This window comes from Balaenoptera borealis, assembly GCF_965194805.1.
Source record: "Balaenoptera borealis genome assembly, chromosome: 15".
Lineage (NCBI taxonomy): Eukaryota > Metazoa > Chordata > Mammalia > Artiodactyla > Balaenopteridae > Balaenoptera > Balaenoptera borealis.
In genome coordinates, this window is record NC_138871.1 from 25,491,305 (window position 1) to 25,507,031 (window position 15,727).

General features: G+C 39.4%; 1 protein-coding gene across 1 annotated transcript in view; it reads right to left on the reverse strand.

The window, feature by feature from the left end:
* LOC309611944 (uncharacterized protein) overlaps positions 1 to 15,727 on the reverse strand; it is a 371,966-nt gene that overhangs the window by 193,367 nt on the left and 162,872 nt on the right. The window lies entirely within an intron of this gene.

Consider the following 15,727-nt stretch of genomic DNA (forward strand, 5'->3'; position numbering starts at 1 on the left):
CACCTGCCAATGCAGGGGACATGGGTTTGATCCCTGGTCCAGGAAGATCCCACATGTGGCAGAGCAACTAAGCATGTGCACCACAACTACTGAGACTGAGTGCCACAACTACTGAGTCCACATGCTGCAACAACTGAAGCCTGTGCGCTTAGAGCCTGAGCTCTGCAACAAGAGAAGCCAACACAATGAGAAGCCCGCACACCACAATGAAGAGTAGCCCCCGCTTGCCACAACAAGATAAAGCACACGCACAGCAATGAAGACCAAACATAGCCAACAAAAAAAAAAAATTAAGTTAGTAAGTATTTATTACTTATAAATATTCTCTAACCGCCCCTAACCCCCAAAAGAAGTTAAAGATTATTTAGCTGAAAACATAGTCCTCTAGCTTTTAAAAATCCCTACATCCTTAGAAGTAATTCTGGTTAGCTTTATTGAGAAACTTTAAATACAGTTCTAACGCATAATAATGGCAAGTTCTTAGGATGGGAAAGGTAGAGAAGTCCCACCAGTTCTTAGGATGGGAAAGGTAGAGAAAGATACGATTCTTATGGCATCAGTAAACATCTTTATTACAGCACATACCCATTTAATTAAATTTATTTATTTACACATAGATAATCTCAGATATCTCGAAGCACCCTAAAAGAAATGATGATCTTTTTAAAACAGAACTCTGTCCCCATAAAGTAGGGCAGTGCCCAGCAAATATGGTCCTCTATAAAATATCATTACATGAAGAAACAAAAGGGGCCATAGCACCTCATAATCCAAAAGCCAATTGTTACTGTCCAAAGGTGCCATTAAAAAACTAAACAAGAGATTTTATACTGGCAAAGATATGGTTCAAAGATATGGGCAAAGGTGAAAGACATGAAATTGTCAAGGACATTCAGGGATGGATGTATAGCTATTGAAATGTACTCAATGATTCTGTAAGATTTCTTACAAAAAAGAAAATAAGCTTGTTTTCATGGTGACGGCATTAAACTCACAGACCAATGCGGTGTTGTGAGAATATGTATCTACCTATGTGAAATTAAGGGAGCTAGATTACTGCGTTTTTTTAAACAGTCTTCCTAGTGATAACAAAGGGTGATTACATCCTTCTCTTTATTTTTTATTTTTTTGCTATTTTTAAAACATCTTTATTGGAGTATAATTGTTTTAAAATCCTGTGTTAGTTTCTGCTGTATAACAAAGTGAATCAGCTATGCATATACATATATCCCCATGTATCCTCCCTCTTGTGTCTACCTCCCACCATCCCTAACGCACCACTCTAGGTGGTCACAAAGCACTGAGCTGATCTCCCTGTGCTATGTCGCTGCTTCCCAATAGCTATCTATTTTACATTTGGTAGTGTATATATGTCAATGCCACGTTCTCACTTCGTCCCAGCTTACCCTTCCTCTTCCCCGTGTCCTCAAGTCTATTCTCTACGTCTGCACCTTTATTCTTGTCCTGCCCTTAGGTTCTTCAGAACGTTTATTTATTTATTTAGATTCCATATATATGTGTTAGAATACAGTATTTGTTTTTCTCTTTCTGACTTACATCACTCTGTATGACAGACTCTAGGTCCATCCACCTCACTACAAATAACTCAATTTCATTTCTTTTTATGGCTGAGTAATATTCCATTGTATATATGTGCCACATCTTTATGCATTCATCTGTCGATGGACACTTAGGTTGCTTCCATGTCCTGGATATTGTAAATAGTGCTGCAGTGAACATTGTGGTACATGACTGTTTCTGAATTATGGTTTTCTCAGGGTATATGCCCAGTAGTGGGATTGCTGGGTCATATGGTACTTCTATTTTTAGTTTTTTGAGGAACCTCCATACTTTTCTCCATAGTGACTGTATCAATTTACATTCCCACCAGCAGTGGAAGAGGGTACCCTTTTCTCGACACACTCTCCAGCATTTATTGCTTGTAGATTTTTTGATGATGGCCATTCTGACTGGCGTGAGATGATATCTCATTGTAGTTTTGATTTTCATTTCTCTAATGATTAGTGATGTTGAGCATCTTTTCATGTGTTTGTTGGCAATCTGTATATCTTCTTTGGAGAAATGTCTATTTAGGTCTTCTGCCATTTTTGGATTGGGTTGTTTGTTTTTAGATATTGAGCTGCATGAGGTGCCTGTATATTTTGGAAATTAATCCTTTATCAGTTGCTTCTTTGGCAAATATTTTCTCCCTTTCTGAGGGCTGTCGTTTCACCTTCTTTATGGTTTCCTTTGCTGTGCAAAAGCTTTTAAGTTTCATTTGGACCCATTTGTTTATTACTGTTTATATTTCCATTTTTCTAGGAGGTGGGTCAAAAAGGATCTTGCTGTGGTGTATGTCATAGAGTGTTCTGCATGTTTTCCTCTAACAGTTTTATAGTATCTGGCCTTACATTTAGGTCTTTAATCCATTTTATTTTTGTGTATGGTGTTAGGGAGTGCTCTATTTTCATTCTTTTGCATGTAGCTGTCCAGTTTACCCAGCACCACTTATTGAAGGGGCTATTTTTTCTTCCTTGTATATTCATGCCTTCTTTATCAAAGATAAGGTGACCATATGTGCGTGGGTTTATCTCTGGGCTTTCTAACCTGTTCCATTGACCTATATTTCTGTTTTTGTGCCAGTACCATATGTCTTGAGTACTGTAGCTTTGTGGTATATTCTGAACGCAGGGAGCCTGATTCCACCAGCTCCATTTTTCTATCTCATGATTGCTTTTGCTATTCAGGGTCTTTTGGGTTTCTATACAAATTGTGAAATGTTTTGTTCTAGTTCTGTGAAAAATGCCATTGGTACTTTGATAGGGATTGAATCGAATCTGTAGGTTGCTTTGGGTAGTATAGTCATTTTCACAATGTTGATTCTTCCAATCCAAGAACATGGTATATCTCTCCAACTGCTTGTATCATCTTTAATTTCATTCATCAGTTTCTTATAGTTTTCTACATACAGGTCTTTTGTCTACTGAGCTAGGTTTAGTCCTAGGTATTTTATTCTTTTTGTTGCAATGGTAAAGGGGAGTGTTTCCTTAAATTCTCCTTCAGATTTTTCATCATTTGTGTATAGGAATGCAAGAGATTTCTGTCCATTAATTTTGTATCCTGCTACTTTACCAAATTCATTGATTAGTTCTAGTAGTTTTCTGTTAGCATCTTTAGGCTTCTCTACATATAGTATCATGTCATCTGCAAAAAGTGACAATTTTACTTCTTCTTTTCTGATTTGGATTCCTTTTATTTCTTTTTCTTCTCTGATTGCTGTGGCTAAAACTTCCAAAGCTTTGTTAAATAATAGTGGTGAGCGTGGGCAACCTTGTCTTGTTCCTGATCTTCGTGGAAATGTTTTCAGTTTTTCACCATTGAGAATGATGTTGACTGTGGGTTTCTCATATATGGCCTTTATTACATTGAGGTAAGCTCCCTCTATGCCTACTTTCTGGAGAGTTTTTATCATAAATGGCTGTTGAAATTTGTCAAAAGATTTTTCTGCATCTATGGAGATGATCATATGGTTTTTCTACTTCAATTTGTTAATATGATGTGTCACAATGATTGATTTGTATATATTGAAGAATCCTTGCATTCCTGGGATAAAACCCATTTGATCATGGTGTATGATCCTTTTAATGTGCTGTTGAATTCTGTTTGCTAATAGTTTGTTGAGGATTTCTGCATATATGTTCATCGGTGATATTGGTCTGCAGTTTTCTTTTTTTGTGACATCTATGTGTCGTTTTAGTATCAGGGTGATGGCCTCATAGAATGAGTTTGGGAGTGTTCCTCCCTCTGCTATATTTTGTAAGAGTTTGAGAAGGATAAGTGTTAGCTCTTCTCTAAATGTTTGATAGAATTCATCTGTGAAGCCATCTGTTCCTGGGCTTTTGTTTATTGGAAGATTTTTAATCACAGTCTCAATTTCAGTGCTTGTGATTGGTCTGTTTGTATTTTTTATTTCTCCCTGGTTCAGTCTCGGAAGGTTTTGCTTTTTTAAGAATTTGTCCATTTCTTCCAGGTTGTCCTTTTTTTTTTTGCATATAGTTGCTTGTAGTAACCTCTCATTACCCTTTGTATTTCTGCAGTGTCAGTTGTTACTTCTTTTTCATTTCTAATTCTATTGATTTGAGTCTTCTCCCTTTTTTTCTGGCTGAGTCTGGCTAGTGGTTTCAATTATGTATATCTTCTCTAAGAACCAGTTTTTAGTTTTATTGATCTTAGCTATTTTTCCTTCATTTCTTTTTCATTTATTTCTGATCTGATATTTATGATTTCTTTCCTTCTGCTAACTTTGGAGTTTTTTGTTCTTCTTTCTCTTATTGCTTTAGGTGTAAGTTTAGGTTGTTTGAGATGATTTGTGTTTCTTGAAGTAGGATTTTATTGCTATAAACTTCCCTCTTAAAACTGCTTTTGCTGCATCCAAGAAGTTTCGGGACATCATGTCTCCATTGTCATTTGTTTCTAGATAGTTTTTGATTTCCCTTTTGATTTCATCAGTGATCTCTTGGTTACTAAGTAGTGTGTTGTTTAGCCTCCATGTGTTTGTATTTTTTACAGATCTTTTCCTGTAATTGATATCTAGTCTCATAGTGTTGTGGTCGGAAAAGATACTTGATATGATTTCAATTTTCTTAGATTTACCAAGGCTTGATTTGTGACCCAAGATATGATCTATCCTGGAGAATGTTCCATGAGCACTTGAGAAAAATGTGTATTCTGTTGTTTTGGGGTGGAATGTCCTACAAATATCAATTAAGTCCATCTTGTTTAATGTATCATTTAAAGCTTGTGTTTCCTTATTTATTTTCATTTTGGATGATCTGTCCATTGGTGAAAGTGGGGTGTTAAAGTCCCCTACTATGACTGTGTTACTGTCAATTTCCCCTTTTATGGCTGTTAGCATTTGCCTTATGTATTGATGTGCTCCTATGTTGGGTGCATAAATATTTACAATTGTTATATCTTCTTCTTGGATAGATCCCTTGATCGTTATGTAGTGTCCTTCTTTGTCTCCTGTAATAGTCTTTATTTTAAAGTCTATTTTGTCTGATATGAGAATTGCTACTCCAGCTTTCTTTTGATTTCCATTTGTTTGGAATATCTTTTTCCATCCCCTCATTTTCAGTCTGTATGTGTCCCTAGGTCTGAAGTGGGTCTCTTGTAGACAGCATATATACAGGTCTTGTTTTTGTATCCATTCAGCCAGTCTATGTCTTTGGTGGGAACATTTAATTCACTTACGTTTAAGATAGTTATCAATATGTGTGTTCCTATTACCATTTTCTTAACTGTTTTTGGTTTGTTACTGTAGGTGTTTTCCTTCTGTTGTGTTTCCTGCCTAGAGAAGTTCCTTTACCACTTGTTGTAAAGCTGGTTTGGTGGTACTGAATTCTCTTAGCTTTTGCTTCTGTGTAAATGATCTGATTTCTCCATTGCATCTGAATGAATCCTTGTTGAGTAATCTTGGTTGTAGGTTTTTCTCTTTCATCACTTTAAATATGTCCTTCCATGCCCTTCCAGCTTGCCAAGTTTCTGCTGAAAGATCAGCTGTTAACCTTATGGGGATTCCCTTGTATGGTATTTCTTGCTTTTCCCTTGCTGCTTTTAATATTTTTTCTTTGTATTTAATTTTTGTAATCTGATTAATATATGTCTTGGCGTGTTTCTCCTTGGATTTATCCTCTTTGGGACTCTGCGCTTCCTGGACTTGATTGACTATTTCCTTTCACATATTACGGAAGTTGTCAATTATAATCTCTTCAAATATTTTCTCAGTCCCTTTTTTTTTCTTCTTCTTCTTCTGCAACCCTTATAATTTGAATGCTGGTGTATTTAATGTTGTCTCAGAGGTCTCTCAGCCTGTCCTCAATTCTTTTCATTCTTTTTTCTTTATTCTGCTCTGTGGTAGTTATTTCCACTGTTTTATCTTCCAGGTCTCTTTTTTTTTTTTTCAGATGAACTGATTACTTTATTGGCCAGTAACAAATTGCCCAGGTTTATAACTCCACAAAGAGCAGAAAAGTCATTAGCGATGGACCTTGTCGCACAGCCCTAACTCTACTTTTGCTAAAAATTATATAGAAATAATAAATTTGTGCTTAAACATTTGTTATAGTAATATTACTGTGAACCATAATACTGCTTTGTGGTCATCTTTCCAAGAAAAACATGGCTGGGCTAGAAAAATGAATGTGTGTGTATGTGTGTATATATATATATATATATATATATATATATATATATATATATATATATATATATATTATTATGTTACTTTTTTTAACATCTTTATTGGAGTATAATTACTTTACAATGGTGTGTTAGTTTCTGCTTTATAACGAAGTGAATCAGTTATACATATACATATGTTCCCATATTTCTTCCCTCTTGGATCTCCTTCCCTCCCACCCTACCTATCCCACCCCTCTAGGTGGTCACAAAGCACCGAGCTGATGTCCCTCTGCTATGCGGTTGCTTGCCACTAGCTATCTATTTTACGTTTGGTAGTGTATATATGTCCATGCCACTCTCTCACTTTGTCACAGCTTACCCTTCTCCCTCCCCATATCCTCAAGTCCATTCTCTAGTAGGTCTGTGTCTTTATTCCTGTCTTACCCCTAGGTTATTCATGACCTTTTTTCTTTTTCCTTAGATTCCATATATATGTGTTTGCATACGGTATTTGTTTTTCTCTTTCTGACTTACTTCACTCTGTATGACAGACTCTAGGTCCATCCACCTCACTACAAATATCTCAATTTCGTTTCTTTTTATGGCTGAGTAATATTCCATTGTATATATGTGCCACATCTTCTCTATCCATTCATCCGATGATGGACACTTAGGTTGCTTCCATGTCCTGGCTATTGGAAATAGAGCTGCAATGAACATTTTGGTACATGACTCTTTCTGAATTATCGTTTTCTCAGGGTATATGCCCAGTAGTGGGATTGCTGGGTCATATGGTAGTTCTACTTTTAGTTTTGTAAGGAACCTCCATATTGTTCTCCATAGTGGCTGTATCAATTTACATTACCACCAACAGTTCAAGAGTGTTCCCTTTTCTCCACACCCTCTCCAGCATTTATTGTTGCCAGATTTTTTGATGATGGCCATTGTGACAGGTGTGAGATGATATCTCATTGTAGTTTTGATTTGCATTTCTCTAATGATTAATGAAATTGAGCATTCTTTCATGTGTTTCTTGGCAATCTGTATATCTTCTTTGGAGAAATGCCTGTTTAGGTCTTCTGCCCACTTTTGGATTGGGTTGTTTTGTTCTTTTGTTATTGAGCTGCATGAGCTGCTTGTAAACCTTGCAGATTAATCCTTTGTCAGTTGCTTCATTTGCAAATATTTTCCCCCATTCTGAGGGTTGTCTTTTGGTCTTGTTTATGGTTTCCTTTGCTGTGCAAAAGCTTTTAAGGTTCTTTAGGTTCCATTTGTTTATTTTTGAATTTATTTCCATTTTTCTAGGAGGTGGGTCAAAAAGGATCTTGCTGTGATTTATGTTATAGAGTGTTCTCCCTATGTTTTCCTCTAAGAGTTTGATAGTGTCTGGCCTTACATTTAGGTCTTTAATCCATTTTGAGTTTATTTTTGTGTATGGTGTTAGGGAGTGTTCTAATTTCATACTTTTACATGTACCTGTCCAATTTTCCCAGCACCATTTATTGAAGAGGCTGTCTTTTCTCCACTGTATATGCTTGCCTCTTTTATCAAAGATAAGGTGACCATATGTGCGTGGGTTTATCTCTGGGCTTTCTATCCTGTTCCATTGATCTATGTTTCTGTTCTTGTGCCAGTGCCATACTGTCTTGATTACTGTAGCTTTGTAGTATACTCTGAAGTCAGGGAGCCTGATTCCTCCAGCTCCATTTTTCGATCTCAGGATTGCTTTGGCTATTAGGAGTCTTTTGTGTTTCCATACAAATTGTGAAATTTTTTGTTCTACTTCTCTGAAAAATGCCAGTGGTAGTTTGATAGGGATTGCATTGAATCTGTAGATTGCTTTGGGTAGTAGAGTCATTTTCACAATGTTGATTCTTCCAATCCAAGAACATGGTATATCTCTCCATCTATTTGTATCATCTTTAATTTCTTTCATCAGTGTCCTATAATTTTCTGCATACAGGTCTTTTGTCTGCTTAGGTAGGTTTATTCCTAGATATTTTATTCTTTTTCTTGCAATGGTAAATGGGAGTGTTTTCTTAATTTCACTTTCAGATTTTTCATCTTTAGTGTATAGGTATGCCAGAGATTTCTGTGCATTAATTTTGTATCCTGCTACTTTACCAAATTCATTGATTAGCTCTAGTAGTTTTCTGGTAGCATCTTTAGGATTCTCTATGGAGAGTATCATGTCATCTGCAAACAGTGACAGCTTTACTTCTTCTTTTCTGATTTGGATTCCTTTTATTTCTTTTTCTTCTCTGATTGCTGTGGCTAGGACTTCCAAAACTATGTTGAATAATAGTGGTGAGAGTGGGCAACCTTGTCTTGTTCCTGATCTTAGTGGAAATGGTTTCAGTTTTTCAGCATTGAGGACAATGTTGGCTGTGGGTTTGTCATATATGGCCTTTATTATGTTGAGGAAAGTTCTCTCTATGCCTACTTTCTGCAGGGCTTTTATCATAAATGGGTGTTGAATTTTGTTGAAAGCTTTTTCTGCATCTATTGAGGTGATCATATGGTTTTTCTCCTTCAATTTTTTAATATGATGTATCACGTTGACTTATTGGCGTATATTGAAGAATCCTTGCATTTCTGCAATAAACCCCACTTGATCATGGTGCATGATCCTTTTAATGTGCTGTTGGATTCTGTTTGCTAGTATTTTGTTGAGGATTTTTGGATCTCCGTTCATCAGTGATATTGGCCTGTAGTTTTCTTTCTTTGTGATATCTTTGTCTGGTTTTGGTATCAGGATGATGGTGGCCCCGAAGAATGAGTTTGGGAGTGTTCCTCCCTCTGCTATGTTTTGGAAAAGTTTAAGAAGGATAGGTGTTAGCTCTTCTCTAAATGTTTGATAGAATTCACCTGTGAAGCCATCTGTTCCTGGGGTTTTGTTTGTGTGAAGATTTTTAATCACAGTCTCAATTTCAGTGCTTGTGACTGGTGTGTTCATATTTTCTATTTCTTCCTGGTTCAGTCTTGGCAGGTTGTGCGTTTTTAAGGATTTGTCCATTTCTTCCAGGTTGTCCATTTTATTGGCATGGAGTTGCTTGTAGTAATCTCTCATGATCGTTTGTATTTCTGCAGTGCCCATTGTTACTTCTTCTTTTTCATTTCTAATTCTATTGATTTGAGTCTTCTCCCATTTTTTCTTGAGGAGTTTGGCTAATGGTTTATCAATTTTGTTTATCTTCTCAAAGAACCAGCTTTTAGTTTTATTGATCTTTGCTATTGTCTCCTTCATTTCTTTTTCATTTATTTCTGATCTGATCTTTATGATTTCTTCCCTTCTGCTAGCTTTGGGGTTTTTTTTGTTCTTCTTTATCTAATTGCTTCAGGTGCAAGGTTAGGTTGTTTATTCGAGATGTTTCCTGTTTCTTGAGGTAGGCTTGTATTGCTATAAACTTCCGTCTTAGTACTGCTTTTGCTGCATCCCATAGGTTTTGGTTCGTCGTGTCTCCATTGTCCTTTGTTTCTAGGTATTTTTTGATTTCCCCTTTGATTTCTTCAGTGATCACTTCGTTATTAACTAGTGTATTGTGTAGCCTCCATGTGTTTGTATTTTTTACAGATCTTTTCCTGTAATTGATATCTAGTCTCATAGTATTTTTGTCAGAGAAGATACTTGATATGATTTCAATTTTCTTAAATTTACCAAAGCTTGATTTGTGACCCAAGATATGATCTATCCTGGAGAATGTTCCATGAGCACTTGAGAAAAATGTGTATTCTGTTGTTTTTGGGTGGAATGTCCTAAAAATATCAATTAAGTCCATCTTGTTTAATGTATCATTTAAAGCTTGTTTCCTTATTTAATTTCATTTTGGATGATCTGTCCATTGGTGAAAGTGGGGTGTTAAAGTCCCCTACTATGATTGTGTTGCTGTCAATTTCCTCTTTTATGGCTGTTAGTATTTGCCTTATGTAATGAGGTGCTCCTATGTTGGGTGCATAAATATTTACATTTGTTATACCTTCCTCTTGGATAGTTCCCTTGATCATTATATAGTGTCCTTCTTTGTCTCTTGTAATAGTCTTTAATTTAAAGTCTATTTTGTCTGATATGAGAATTGCTACTCCAGGTTTCTTTTGATTTCCGTTTGCATGGAATATCTTTTTCCATCCCCTCACTTTCAGTCTGTATGTGTCTCTAGGTCTGAAGTGGGTCTCTTGTAGACAGCATATATATGGGTCTTGTTTTTGTATCCATTCAGCCAGCCTGTGTCTTTTGGTGGGAGCATTTAATCCATTTACATTCAAGGTAATTATCAATATGTATGTTCCTATTCCCATTTTCTTAAACTGTTTTGGGTTTGTTATTGTAGGTGTTTTCCTTCTCTTGTGTTTCTTGCCTAGAGAAGTTCCTTTAACATTTGTTGTAAAGCTGGTTTGGTGGTGGTGAACTCTCTCAGCTTTTCCTTGTCTGTAAAGGTTTTAATTTCTCCATCAAATCTGAATGAGATCCTTCCTGGGTAGAGTAATCTTGGTTGTAGGTTTTTCTCCTTCATCACTTTAAATATGACCTGCCACTCCCTTCTGGCTTGTAGAGTTTCTGCTGAAAGATCAGCTGTTAACTTTATGGGGATTCCCTTGTGTGTTATTTGTTGCTTTTCCCTTGCTGCTTTTAATGTTTTCTTTACATTTAATTTTTGACAGTTTGATTAATATGTGTCTTGGCGTGTTTCTTCTTGGATTTATCCTGTATGGGACTCTCTGTGCTTCCAGGACTTGATTAACTATTTCCTTTCCCATTTTAGGAAAGTTTTCAACTATAATCTCTTCAAATATTTTCAGTCCCTTTCTTTTTCTCTTCTTCTGGGACCCCTATAATTCGAATGTTGGTGCATTTAATGTTGTCCCAGGGGTCTTTGAGACTGTCCTCAGTTCTTCTCATTCTTTTTTATTTATTCTGCTCTGCAGCAGTTATTTGCACTATTTTATCTTCCAGGTCACTTATCCGTTCTTGTGCCTCAGTTATTCTGCTATTGATCCCTTCTAGAGTATTTTTAATTTCATTTATTGTGTTGTTCATCATTGCTTGTTCCCTCTTTAGTTCTTCTAGGTCCTTGTTAAATGTTCCTTGCATTTTCTCTATTCTATTTCCAAGATTTTGGATCATTTTACTATCATTATTCTGAATTCTTTTTCAGGTAGACTGCCTATTTCTTCTTCATTTGTTAGGTCTGATGTGTTTTTACCTTGCTCCTTCATCTGCTGTATGTTTTTCTGTCTTCTCATTTTGCTTATCTTACTGTGTTTGGGGTCTCCTTTTCGCAGGCTGCAGGTTCATAGTTCCTGTTGTTTTTGGTATCTGTCCCCAGTGGCTAAGGTTGGTTCAGTGGGTTGTGTAGGCTTCCTGGTGGAGGGGACTAGTGCCTGTGTTCTGGTGGATGAGGCTGCATCTTGTCTTTCTGGTGGGCTGGTCCACGTTTGGTGGTGTGTTTTGGGGTGTCTGTGACCTTATTATGATTTTAGGCAGCCTCTCTGCTAATGGATGGGGCTGTGTTCCTGTCTTGCTAGTTGTTTGGCATAGGGTGTCCAGCACTGTAGCTTGCTGGTCATTGAGTGAAGCTGGGTCTTGGTGTTGAGATGGTGATCTCTGGGACATTTTTGCCGTGTGGTATTACGTGGAGTTGGGAGGTCTCTTGTGGACCAGTGTCCTGAAATTTGCTCTCCCACCTCAGAGGCACAGCCCTGATGCCTGGCTGGAGCACCAAGAGCCTTTCATCCACATGGCTCAGAATAAAAGGGAGTAAAAATAGAAAGAAAGAAAGAAAGAAAGAGGATAAAATAAAGTACAATAAAATAAAATAAAGTTATTAAAATACAAAGTAAAAAATAATTATTAAGAAAAAAAAATTTAAGTAAAAAAAAAACAAAAAACGGATGGACAGAACCCTAGGACAAATGGTGAAAGCCAAGCTATACAGACAAAATCTCACACAGAAGCACACACATACACACTCACAAAAAGAGGAAAAGGGCAAAAAATAATATATATTGCTTCAACGTCCACCTCCTCAATTTGGGATGATTCGTTGTCTATTCAGGTATTTCACAGATGCAGGTACATCAAATTGTTTGTGGAGCTTTAATCCACTGCTTCTGAGGCTGCTGGGAGAAATTTCCCTTTCTCTTCTTTGTTCGCACAGCTCCAGGGGTTTAGCTTTGGATTTGGACCCGCCTCTGCTTGTAGGTCGCCTGAGGGCGTCGGTTCTTCGCTCACACAGGACGGGGTTAAAGGAGCAGCTGCTTTGGGAGCTCTGGCTCACTCAGGCCAGGGGGAGGGAAGGGTACGGATGTGGGGTGAGCCTGCAGCAGCAGAGGCCGGCGTGACCTTGCAGCAGCCTAAGGCGTGCCATGCTTTCTCCCGGGGAAGTTGTCCCTGGATCACGGGACCCTGGCAGTGGCTGGCTGCACAGGTTCCTGGGAGGGGTGGTGTGGATAGTGACCTGTGCTTGCACACAGGCTTCTTGGTGGCAGCAGCATCAGCCTTAGCGTCTCATGCCCGTCTCTGGGGTCCGCACTGATAGCCATGGCTCGCGCCCATCTCTCGAGCTCATTTAGGTGGCACTCTGAATCCCCTCTCCTCGCGCACCAGGAAACAAAGAGGCATGAAAGAGTCTTTTGCCTGTTCGGCAGCTCCAGACCTTTTCCCAGACTCCCTCCCGGCTAGCTGTGGTGCACTAACCCCTTCAGGCTGTGTTCACGCCGCCAACTCCAGTCCTCTTCCTGCGATCCGACCGAAGCCCGAGCCTCAGCTCCCAGCCCCCATCCTCCCCGGCAGGTGAGCAGACAAGCCTCTTGGGCTGGTGAGTTCTTGTCGGCACCGATCCTCTGTGCGGGAATCTCTCCTCTTTGCCCTCCGCACCCCCGTTACTGCGCTCTCCTCCGTGGCTCTGAAGCTTCCCCCCTCCGCCACCCACAGTCTCCACCCATGAAGGGGCTTCCTAGTGTGTGGAAACCTTTCCTCCTTCACAGCTCCCTCCCACTGGTGCAGGTTCCATCCCTATTCTTTTGTCTCTGTTATTTCTTTTTTCTTTTGCCCTACTCAGGTATGTGGGGAGTTTCTTCCTTTTGGGAGGTCTGATGTCTTCTGCCAGCGTTCAGTGGGTGTTCTATAGGAACAGTTCCACGTGTAGATGTATTTCTGATGTATCTGTGGGGAGGAAGGTGATCTCCGCATCTTACTCTTCTGCCATCTTCTCGCAGTCTCTAGATTACTGGTTTATTATAAAAGGATATAACTCAGGAACAGCCAGATGGAAGAGATACATGAGGCAAGGTATGGGGAAAGGGTCATATTTTTTGTTGTCTCTCTAGGTATTCCAAGTACACTAAAACCTGAATGAGCACAAATGTCCGTTTAGTGCAAACAAGCCTGTCCAGACATCTTGAAATATATTGAGAACACTTTTACTTTGGAACACAGAGCTGAGCTCAGTTGTGCATAACTATGTGGATCCTGAAATCTTGCAGTTGTCTTCAACCATTCAATGCCTGCTGCACGTTTCCCATGAGATTCCCAGGGAGAAAAACCACTGTGCATGACATTGTCCTTGTGTCACATAAAGACACAGCTACTGGTACTAATGTGACACCTGCATTCCCATGCCCTTCTGAACAGCTTTGTCTGCAAGCTGCCCTTTGACAAAGCGTTTAACGCACCTAAACCCTAAGGTGTGGAGATGGCTGTAGTACAAGTCCTTCAAACAGTTTAAAAACAGTCGTAACTCATGCCCGAAACTACAGACACGTAACCAACACTGAGTCTCCCGTCTCCTTCCTGTGCCTAGTGAGAACTGTGGACTTCCTTCTTCTGAGGCCATTCCTCTTATGCTAGTGTTCCACATTTCTGGAAAGAGTCAATAACAGGTGTCAGGAGTCAGGAATGTATTTCCATTAGAAAAGGACACTTTGCTGAGTGTACCCTCCCCCTAGGGATCAAGAATCATGTCCTTCCCATATAGGCCACCCAGGCTCCAAATTACCATCTTAGAGCCTCTGATTGCCCCTTGTCTTTAGCAAGTAGGCCTGGCATCACTTCCACAGAGCAATTACCAACAGCCCATAATAGAAATTTAGGTCAACCATCGCTATGGTAGCCATGGTAAGTGATGTCCTCCTTCCCGAGTAGACTGGGATGGCACTGCATGGGTTTCTTCAACAGTGCGGTTTCTGATGACTCCAGTTTAGTCCTAGAATCTCTTCACTCGGTAGTAGGTAAAATGTCTTGGCTACCATTCTCTTGTCGAATCCTGCTGAGGGCAGCAGAACCAAGAGTTCACCCAGGGGAACCCTCGGGAGAGAGGACCTTTCCTTAAGATGCTAAGCACTAGAAGCAAGAGGGTTGAACTTTTTTTGGTTCCACCTGCTGCAGGGAACACCTCCTTTCTGGTGCCTCTCTTGGTATTCCCTAGTACAGTAAAACATATGAGTACAAAACTCCGCTAGTGTGAACATGCCTATCCCAACAATCTGAAAGACATTGAGTATACGTTAACTTTCCGACATAGAGATGAGCTCAGTTGTGTGTAACAACGTGGATCCTGAAATCTTGCAGATGTCTTCAACCATTCAATGCCTGTTGCACGTTTCTCAATGAGATTCCCAGGGGAAAAAAAACCACTGCGCATGACATTGTCCTTGTGTTGGATGAAAGAGACAGCTAATGGTACTAATGCAACACCTGCATTCCAATGCCCTTCTCAATGGCTTTCTCTGCAAGGTGCCCTTTGAACAAAGTGCTTAAGGCATCTAAACTCTAAGGTGTAGAAATGGCTGTAGTACAAGTCCTTCAAACAGTTTAAAAGCAGTCGTAACTCATGCCCGAAACTACAGATGCGGAACCAACACTGAGTCTCCCGTCTCCTTCCTGTGCCTAGTGAGAAACGTTGACTTTTCCTCTTCTGAGGCCATTCCTCTTAAGCTAGTGTTCCACATTTCTGGAAAGGGTAAATAACAGGTCTCAGGAGTCAGGAATGTATTTCCATTTGAAAAGGACACTTTGCTGAGTGTACCCTCCCCCTAGGGATCAAGAATCATGTCCTTCCCATATAGGCCACCCAGGCTCCAAATTACTATCTTAGAGCCTCTGATTGCACCTTGGCTTTAGTAAGTGGGCCTGGCATTGCTCTCACGGTGCAATTACCAACAACCCTTCAATAGAAGTTTAGGTCAACCGTCAGTACCGTAGCCATGGAAAGTGACGTCCTCCTTCCCGAGTAGACCGGGATGGCACTGCATGGGTTTCTACAACAGTGCGGTTTCTAATGACTCTAGTTTAGTCCTACAATCTCTTCACTCGGTAGTAGGTAAAATGTCTTGGCTACCATACTCTTGTCAAACGCTGCTGAGTGCAGCAGAACCAAGAGTTCACCCAGGGGAACCCTCGGGAGACAAGAACTTTCCTTAAGACGCTAAGCACTAGAAGCAAGAGGGTCAAACTTTTTTTGGTTCCACCTGCTGCAGGGAACACCCACTTTCTGGTGCCTCTCTAGGTATTCACGAGTACAATAAAACATTTAAGAGTACAAAAGTC